Source organism: Oncorhynchus masou, unplaced genomic scaffold (genome assembly GCF_036934945.1).
Source record: "Oncorhynchus masou masou isolate Uvic2021 unplaced genomic scaffold, UVic_Omas_1.1 unplaced_scaffold_643, whole genome shotgun sequence".
Classification (NCBI taxonomy): Eukaryota; Metazoa; Chordata; class Actinopteri; order Salmoniformes; family Salmonidae; genus Oncorhynchus; species Oncorhynchus masou.
In genome coordinates this window covers 158,575-165,000 of record NW_027012865.1, presented here as the reverse complement: position 1 = coordinate 165,000, position 6,426 = coordinate 158,575, and the positions used below count along the sequence as shown (strand labels likewise).

Genomic DNA, 6,426 nt, shown 5'->3' with positions numbered 1-6,426 from the left:
TCCTTGGCCAGGCCATGTTGCAGAAAACGTGGGAAGTGGTCGGGGCAGGGGAACAAAGACTTGGGGAGGAGCAACTAAAAGCAGCAGGTGAGGGAGGGGTTACAGACCAAGAGTCCTGAATCATAAAAGGCTTTGTTTTTAAACTACATTTTAGTCTAAGATCAATCTTTAAAAAATCTAAAGTCAATTCTATTTCAAGTTCTACATCTCCAAAGAAAGTTTCAACATCACAGCAATATTCTAGGGGTGGTTTTTGAGGGTCTGAACTCTGTTTGACCCCAACCATGACCAGAACCTTCAGAGGGGTTGTGATCTATATATGAGGGCCTCTCATACCTCTGCATTGTGCTCGCTTTGGCAGCACATATACTAAAATTGGATCGATACAGAGAAGATTAGCATGGCCCCTGCGAAAGGATGACACGCAAATCCGTGAAGCGCTCCTTATTTTCCTCACACGTCGAGAACAGAGAAATTGGAACCAAACAGAGAAGATTGGGCGGTAGTGACCCGGGGGAATAAATTGTCCATTCCCCTCAGTCTAGTCTAAGGAGGAGGGGAAATGCTGGATGAGAGAAGCTCAGTCTACAGTAGAATGACAGGAAAATTTGTGAAGCCTTCCTTATTTTGAAATGGGGAGTGAGACAAGGTTGCAGCCTGAGACCAACTTATTCAACATGCAGACAAATAATTGTCGAGTTAGGCACGGTTGCAGTCTGAGTTCAACTTTATTCAAAGTTTAGAAATGAATTGGGGAGTGAGACAAGGTTGCACTCTGTTCCAACTTTATTCAATATCTACAAATGAATTGGAGAGAGACTTGGGTTCAATTTTAGTCCAGTTGTATTAAACATAACAAACTTGAATGTCACAACATTTTAAACAGACGTCAAAGTCAGTCTCTCTCTCTCTCTCTCTCTCTCTCTCTCTACGAATTGGGGAGTTAGCTATAAGTATCCTTGGCCAGGCCATGTTGCAGAAAACGTGGGAAGTGGTCGGGGCAGGGGAACAAAGACTTGGGGAGGAGCAACTAAAAGCAGCAGGTGAGGGAGGGGTTACAGACCAAGAGTCCTGAATCATAAAAGGCTTTGTTTTTAAACTACATTTTAGTCTAAGATCAATCTTTAAAAAATCTAAAGTCAATTCTATTTCAAGTTCTACATCTCCAAAGAAAGTTTCAACATCACAGCAATATTCTAGGGGTGGTTTTTGAGGGTCTGAACTCTGTTTGACCCCAACCATGACCAGAACCTTCAGAGGGGTTGTGATCTATATATGAGGGCCTCTCATACCTCTGCATTGTGCTCGCTTTGGCAGCACATATACTAAAATTGGATCGATACAGAGAAGATTAGCATGGCCCCTGCGAAAGGATGACACGCAAATCCGTGAAGCGCTCCTTATTTTCCTCACACGTCAAGACACAGAGAAATTGGAACCAAACAGAGAAGATTGGGCGGTAGTGACCCGGGGGGAATAAATTGTCCATTCCCCTCAGTCTAGTCTAAGGAGGAGGGGAAATGCTGGATGAGAGAAGCTCAGTCTACAGTAGAATGACAGGAAAATTTGTGAAGCCTTCCTTATTTTGAAATGGGGAGTGAGACAAGGTTGCAGCCTGAGACCAACTTATTCAACATGCAGACAAATAATTGTCGAGTTAGGCACGGTTGCAGTCTGAGTTCAACTTTATTCAAAGTTTAGAAATTAATTGGGGAGTGAGACAAGGTTGCACTCTGTTCCAACTTTATTCAATATCTACAAATGAATTGGAGAGAGACTTGGGTTCAATTTTAGTCCAGTTGTATTAAACATAACAAACTTGAATGTCACAACATTTTAAACAGACGTCAAAGTCAGTCTCTCTCTCTCTCTCTCTCTCTCTCTCTCGAATTGGGGAGTTAGCTATAAGTATCCTTGGCCAGGCCATGTTGCAGAAAACGTGGGAAGTGGTCGGGGCAGGGGAACAAAGACTTGGGGAGGAGCAACTAAAAGCAGCAGGTGAGGGAGGGGTTACAGACCAAGAGTCCTGAATCATAAAAGGCTTTGTTTTTAAACTACATTTTAGTCTAAGATCAATCTTTAAAAAATCTAAAGTCAATTCTATTTCAAGTTCTACATCTCCAAAGAAAGTTTCAACATCACAGCAATATTCTAGGGGTGGTTTTTGAGGGTCTGAACTCTGTTTGACCCCAACCATGACCAGAACCTTCAGAGGGGTTGTGATCTATATATGAGGGCCTCTCATACCTCTGCATTGTGCTCGCTTTGGCAGCACATATACTAAAATTGGATCGATACAGAGAAGATTAGCATGGCCCCTGCGAAAGGATGACACGCAAATCCGTGAAGCGCTCCTTATTTTCCTCACACGTCAAGACACAGAGAAATTGGAACCAAACAGAGAAGATTGGGCGGTAGTGACCCGGGGGGAATAAATTGTCCATTCCCCTCAGTCTAGTCTAAGGAGGAGGGAAATGCTGGATGAGAGAAGCTCAGTCTACAGTAGAATGACAGGAAAATTTGTGAAGCCTTCCTTATTTTGAAATGGGGAGTGAGACAAGGTTGCAGCCTGAGACCAACTTATTCAACATGCAGACAAATAATTGTCGAGTTAGGCACGGTTGCAGTCTGAGTTCAACTTTATTCAAAGTTTAGAAATTAATTGGGGAGTGAGACAAGGTTGCACTCTGTTCCAACTTTATTCAATATCTACAAATGAATTGGAGAGAGACTTGGGTTCAATTTTAGTCCAGTTGTATTAAACATAACAAACTTGAATGTCACAACATTTTAAACATTTTAAACAGACGTCAAAGTCAGTCTCTCTCTCTCTCTCTCTCTCTCTCTCTCTCTACGAATTGGGGAGTTAGCTATAAGTATCCTTGGCCAGGCCATGTTGCAGAAAACGTGGGAAGTGGTCGGGGCAGGGGAACAAAGACTTGGGGAGGAGCAACTAAAAGCAGCAGGTGAGGGAGGGGTTACGGACCAAGAGTCCTGAATCATAAAAGGCTTTGTTTTTAAACTACATTTTAGTCTAAGATCAATCTTTAAAAAAATCTAAATTCAATTCTATTTCAAGTTCTACATCTCCAAAGAAAGTTTCAACATCACAGCAATATTCTAGGGGTGGTTTTTGAGGGTCTGAACTCTGTTTGACCCCAACCATGACCAGAACCTTCAGAGGGGTTGTGATCTATATATGAGGGCCTCTCATACCTCTGCATTGTGCTTGCTTTGGCAGCACATATACTAAAATTGGATCGATACAGAGAAGATTAGCATGGCCCCTGCGAAAGGATGACACGCAAATCCGTGAAGCGCTCCTTATTTTCCTCACACGTCAAGACACAGAGAAATTGGAACCAAACAGAGAAGATTGGGCGGTAGTGACCCGGGGGGAATAAATTGTCCATTCCCCTCAGTCTAGTCTAAGGAGGAGGGGAAATGCTGGATGAGAGAAGCTCAGTCTACAGTAGAATGACAGGAAAATTTGTGAAGCCTTCCTTATTTTGAAATGGGGAGTGAGACAAGGTTGCAGCCTGAGACCAACTTATTCAACATGCAGACAAATAATTGTCGAGTTAGGCACGGTTGCAGTCTGAGTTCAACTTTATTCAAAGTTTAGAAATTAATTGGGGAGTGAGACAAGGTTGCACTCTGTTCCAACTTTATTCAATATCTACAAATGAATTGGAGAGAGACTTGGGTTCAATTTTAGTCCAGTTGTATTAAACATAACAAACTTGAATGTCACAACATTTTAAACAGACGTCAAAGTCAGTCTCTCTCTCTCTCTCTCTCTACGAATTGGGGAGTTAGCTATAAGTATCCTTGGCCAGGCCATGTTGCAGAAAACGTGGGAAGTGGTCGGGGCAGGGGAACAAAGACTTGGGGAGGAGCAACTAAAAGCAGCAGGTGAGGGAGGGGTTACAGACCAAGAGTCCTGAATCATAAAAGGCTTTGTTTTTAAACTACATTTTAGTCTAAGATCAATCTTTAAAAAATCTAAAGTCAATTCTATTTCAAGTTCTACATCTCCAAAGAAAGTTTCAACATCACAGCAATATTCTAGGGGTGGTTTTTGAGGGTCTGAACTCTGTTTGACCCCAACCATGACCAGAACCTTCAGAGGGGTTGTGATCTATATATGAGGGCCTCTCATACCTCTGCATTGTGCTCGCTTTGGCAGCACATATACTAAAATTGGATCGATACAGAGAAGATTAGCATGGCCCCTGCGAAAGGATGACACGCAAATCCGTGAAGCGCTCCTTATTTTCCTCACACGTCGAGACACAGAGAAATTGGAACCAAACAGAGAAGATTGGGCGGTAGTGACCCGGGGGAATAAATTGTCCATTCCCCTCAGTCTAGTCTAAGGAGGAGGGGAAATGCTGGATGAGAGAAGCTCAGTCTACAGTAGAATGACAGGAAAATTTGTGAAGCCTTCCTTATTTTGAAATGGGGAGTGAGACAAGGTTGCAGCCTGAGACCAACTTATTCAACATGCAGACAAATAATTGTCGAGTTAGGCACGGTTGCAGTCTGAGTTCAACTTTATTCAAAGTTTAGAAATTAATTGGGGAGTGAGACAAGGTTGCACTCTGTTCCAACTTTATTCAATATCTACAAATGAATTGGAGAGAGACTTGGGTTCAATTTTAGTCCAGTTGTATTAAACATAACAAACTTGAATGTCACAACATTTTAAACAGACGTCAAAGTCAGTCTCTCTCTCTCTCTCTCTCTCTCTCTCTCTCTCTCTCTCTCTCTCTCTCTCTCTCTCTCTCTCTCTCTCTCTCTCTCTCTCTCTCTCTCTCTCTCTCTCTCTCTCTCTCTCTCTCTCTCTCTCTCTCTACGAATTGGGGAGTTAGCTATAAGTATCCTTGGCCAGGCCATGTTGCAGAAAACGTGGGAAGTGGTCGGGGCAGGGGAACAAAGACTTGGGGAGGAGCAACTAAAAGCAGCAGCAGGTGAGGGAGGGGTTACAGACCAAGAGTCCTGAATCATAAAAGGCTTTGTTTTTAAACTACATTTTAGTCTAAGATCAATCTTTAAAAAATCTAAAGTCAATTCTATTTCAAGTTCTACATCTCCAAAGAAAGTTTCAACATCACAGCAATATTCTAGGGGTGGTTTTTGAGGGTCTGAACTCTGTTTGACCCCAACCATGACCAGAACCTTCAGAGGGGTTGTGATCTATATATGAGGGCCTCTCATACCTCTGCATTGTGCTCGCTTTGGCAGCACATATACTAAAATTGGATCGATACAGAGAAGATTAGCATGGCCCCTGCGAAAGGATGACACGCAAATCCGTGAAGCGCTCCTTATTTTCCTCACACGTCGAGAACAGAGAAATTGGAACCAAACAGAGAAGATTGGGCGGTAGTGACCCGGGGGAATAAATTGTCCATTCCCCTCAGTCTAGTCTAAGGAGGAGGGAAATGCTGGATGAGAGAAGCTCAGTCTACAGTAGAATGACAGGAAAATTTGTGAAGCCTTCCTTATTTTGAAATGGGGAGTGAGACAAGGTTGCAGCCTGAGACCAACTTATTCAACATGCAGACAAATAATTGTCGAGTTAGGCACGGTTGCAGTCTGAGTTCAACTTTATTCAAAGTTTAGAAATTAATTGGGGAGTGAGACAAGGTTGCACTCTGTTCCAACTTTATTCAATATCTACAAATGAATTGGAGAGAGACTTGGGTTCAATTTTAGTCCAGTTGTATTAAACATAACACACTTGAATGTCACAACATTTTAAACAGACGTCAAAGTCAGTCTCTCTCTCTCTCTCTCTCTCTCTCTCTCTCTCTACGAATTGGGGAGTTAGCTATAAGTATCCTTGGCCAGGCCATGTTGCAGAAAACGTGGGAAGTGGTCGGGGCAGGGGAACAAAGACTTGGGGAGGAGCAACTAAAAGCAGCAGGTGAGGGAGGGGTTACGGACCAAGAGTCCTGAATCATAAAAGGCTTTGTTTTTAAACTACATTTTAGTCTAAGATCAATCTTTAAAAAAATCTAAATTCAATTCTATTTCAAGTTCTACATCTCCAAAGAAAGTTTCAACATCACAGCAATATTCTAGGGGTGGTTTTTGAGGGTCTGAACTCTGTTTGACCCCAACCATGACCAGAACCTTCAGAGGGGTTGTGATCTATATATGAGGGCCTCTCATACCTCTGCATTGTGCTCGCTTTGGCAGCACATATACTAAAATTGGATCGATACAGAGAAGATTAGCATGGCCCCTGCGAAAGGATGACACGCAAATCCGTGAAGCGCTCCTTATTTTCCTCACAAGTCGATAAATTGGAACCAAACAGAGAAGATTGGGCGGTAGTGACCCGGGGGGAATAAATTGTCCATTCCCCTCAGTCTAGTCTAAGGAGGAGGGGAAATGCTGGATGAGAGAAGCTCAGTC

The 6,426-nt window shown here is 42.8% G+C and overlaps 7 non-coding genes across 7 annotated transcripts; all 7 read left to right on the top strand.

Annotated features, from left to right (window-relative positions):
- The first annotated feature begins 345 nt into the window (after positions 1-345).
- Positions 346-452, top strand: LOC135536639 (U6 spliceosomal RNA). Its single transcript, XR_010455032.1, has one exon. It is a non-coding gene; the product is annotated as a U6 spliceosomal RNA (small nuclear RNA).
- Positions 453-1,301: 849 nt separating this feature from the next.
- Positions 1,302-1,408, top strand: LOC135536637 (U6 spliceosomal RNA). Its single transcript, XR_010455031.1, has one exon. It is a non-coding gene; the product is annotated as a U6 spliceosomal RNA (small nuclear RNA).
- Positions 1,409-2,256: 848 nt separating this feature from the next.
- LOC135536631 (U6 spliceosomal RNA) lies at positions 2,257-2,363 on the top strand. The gene has a single exon (XR_010455025.1). It is a non-coding gene; the product is annotated as a U6 spliceosomal RNA (small nuclear RNA).
- An 862-nt stretch (positions 2,364-3,225) lies between these two features.
- On the top strand, positions 3,226-3,332 carry LOC135536645 (U6 spliceosomal RNA). The gene has a single exon (XR_010455038.1). It is a non-coding gene; the product is annotated as a U6 spliceosomal RNA (small nuclear RNA).
- Positions 3,333-4,173: 841 nt separating this feature from the next.
- On the top strand, positions 4,174-4,280 carry LOC135536620 (U6 spliceosomal RNA). Its single transcript, XR_010455014.1, has one exon. It is a non-coding gene; the product is annotated as a U6 spliceosomal RNA (small nuclear RNA).
- Positions 4,281-5,231: 951 nt separating this feature from the next.
- Positions 5,232-5,338, top strand: LOC135536636 (U6 spliceosomal RNA). The gene has a single exon (XR_010455030.1). It is a non-coding gene; the product is annotated as a U6 spliceosomal RNA (small nuclear RNA).
- An 853-nt stretch (positions 5,339-6,191) lies between these two features.
- Positions 6,192-6,298, top strand: LOC135536635 (U6 spliceosomal RNA). The gene has a single exon (XR_010455029.1). It is a non-coding gene; the product is annotated as a U6 spliceosomal RNA (small nuclear RNA).
- Positions 6,299-6,426: the final 128 nt, after the last annotated feature.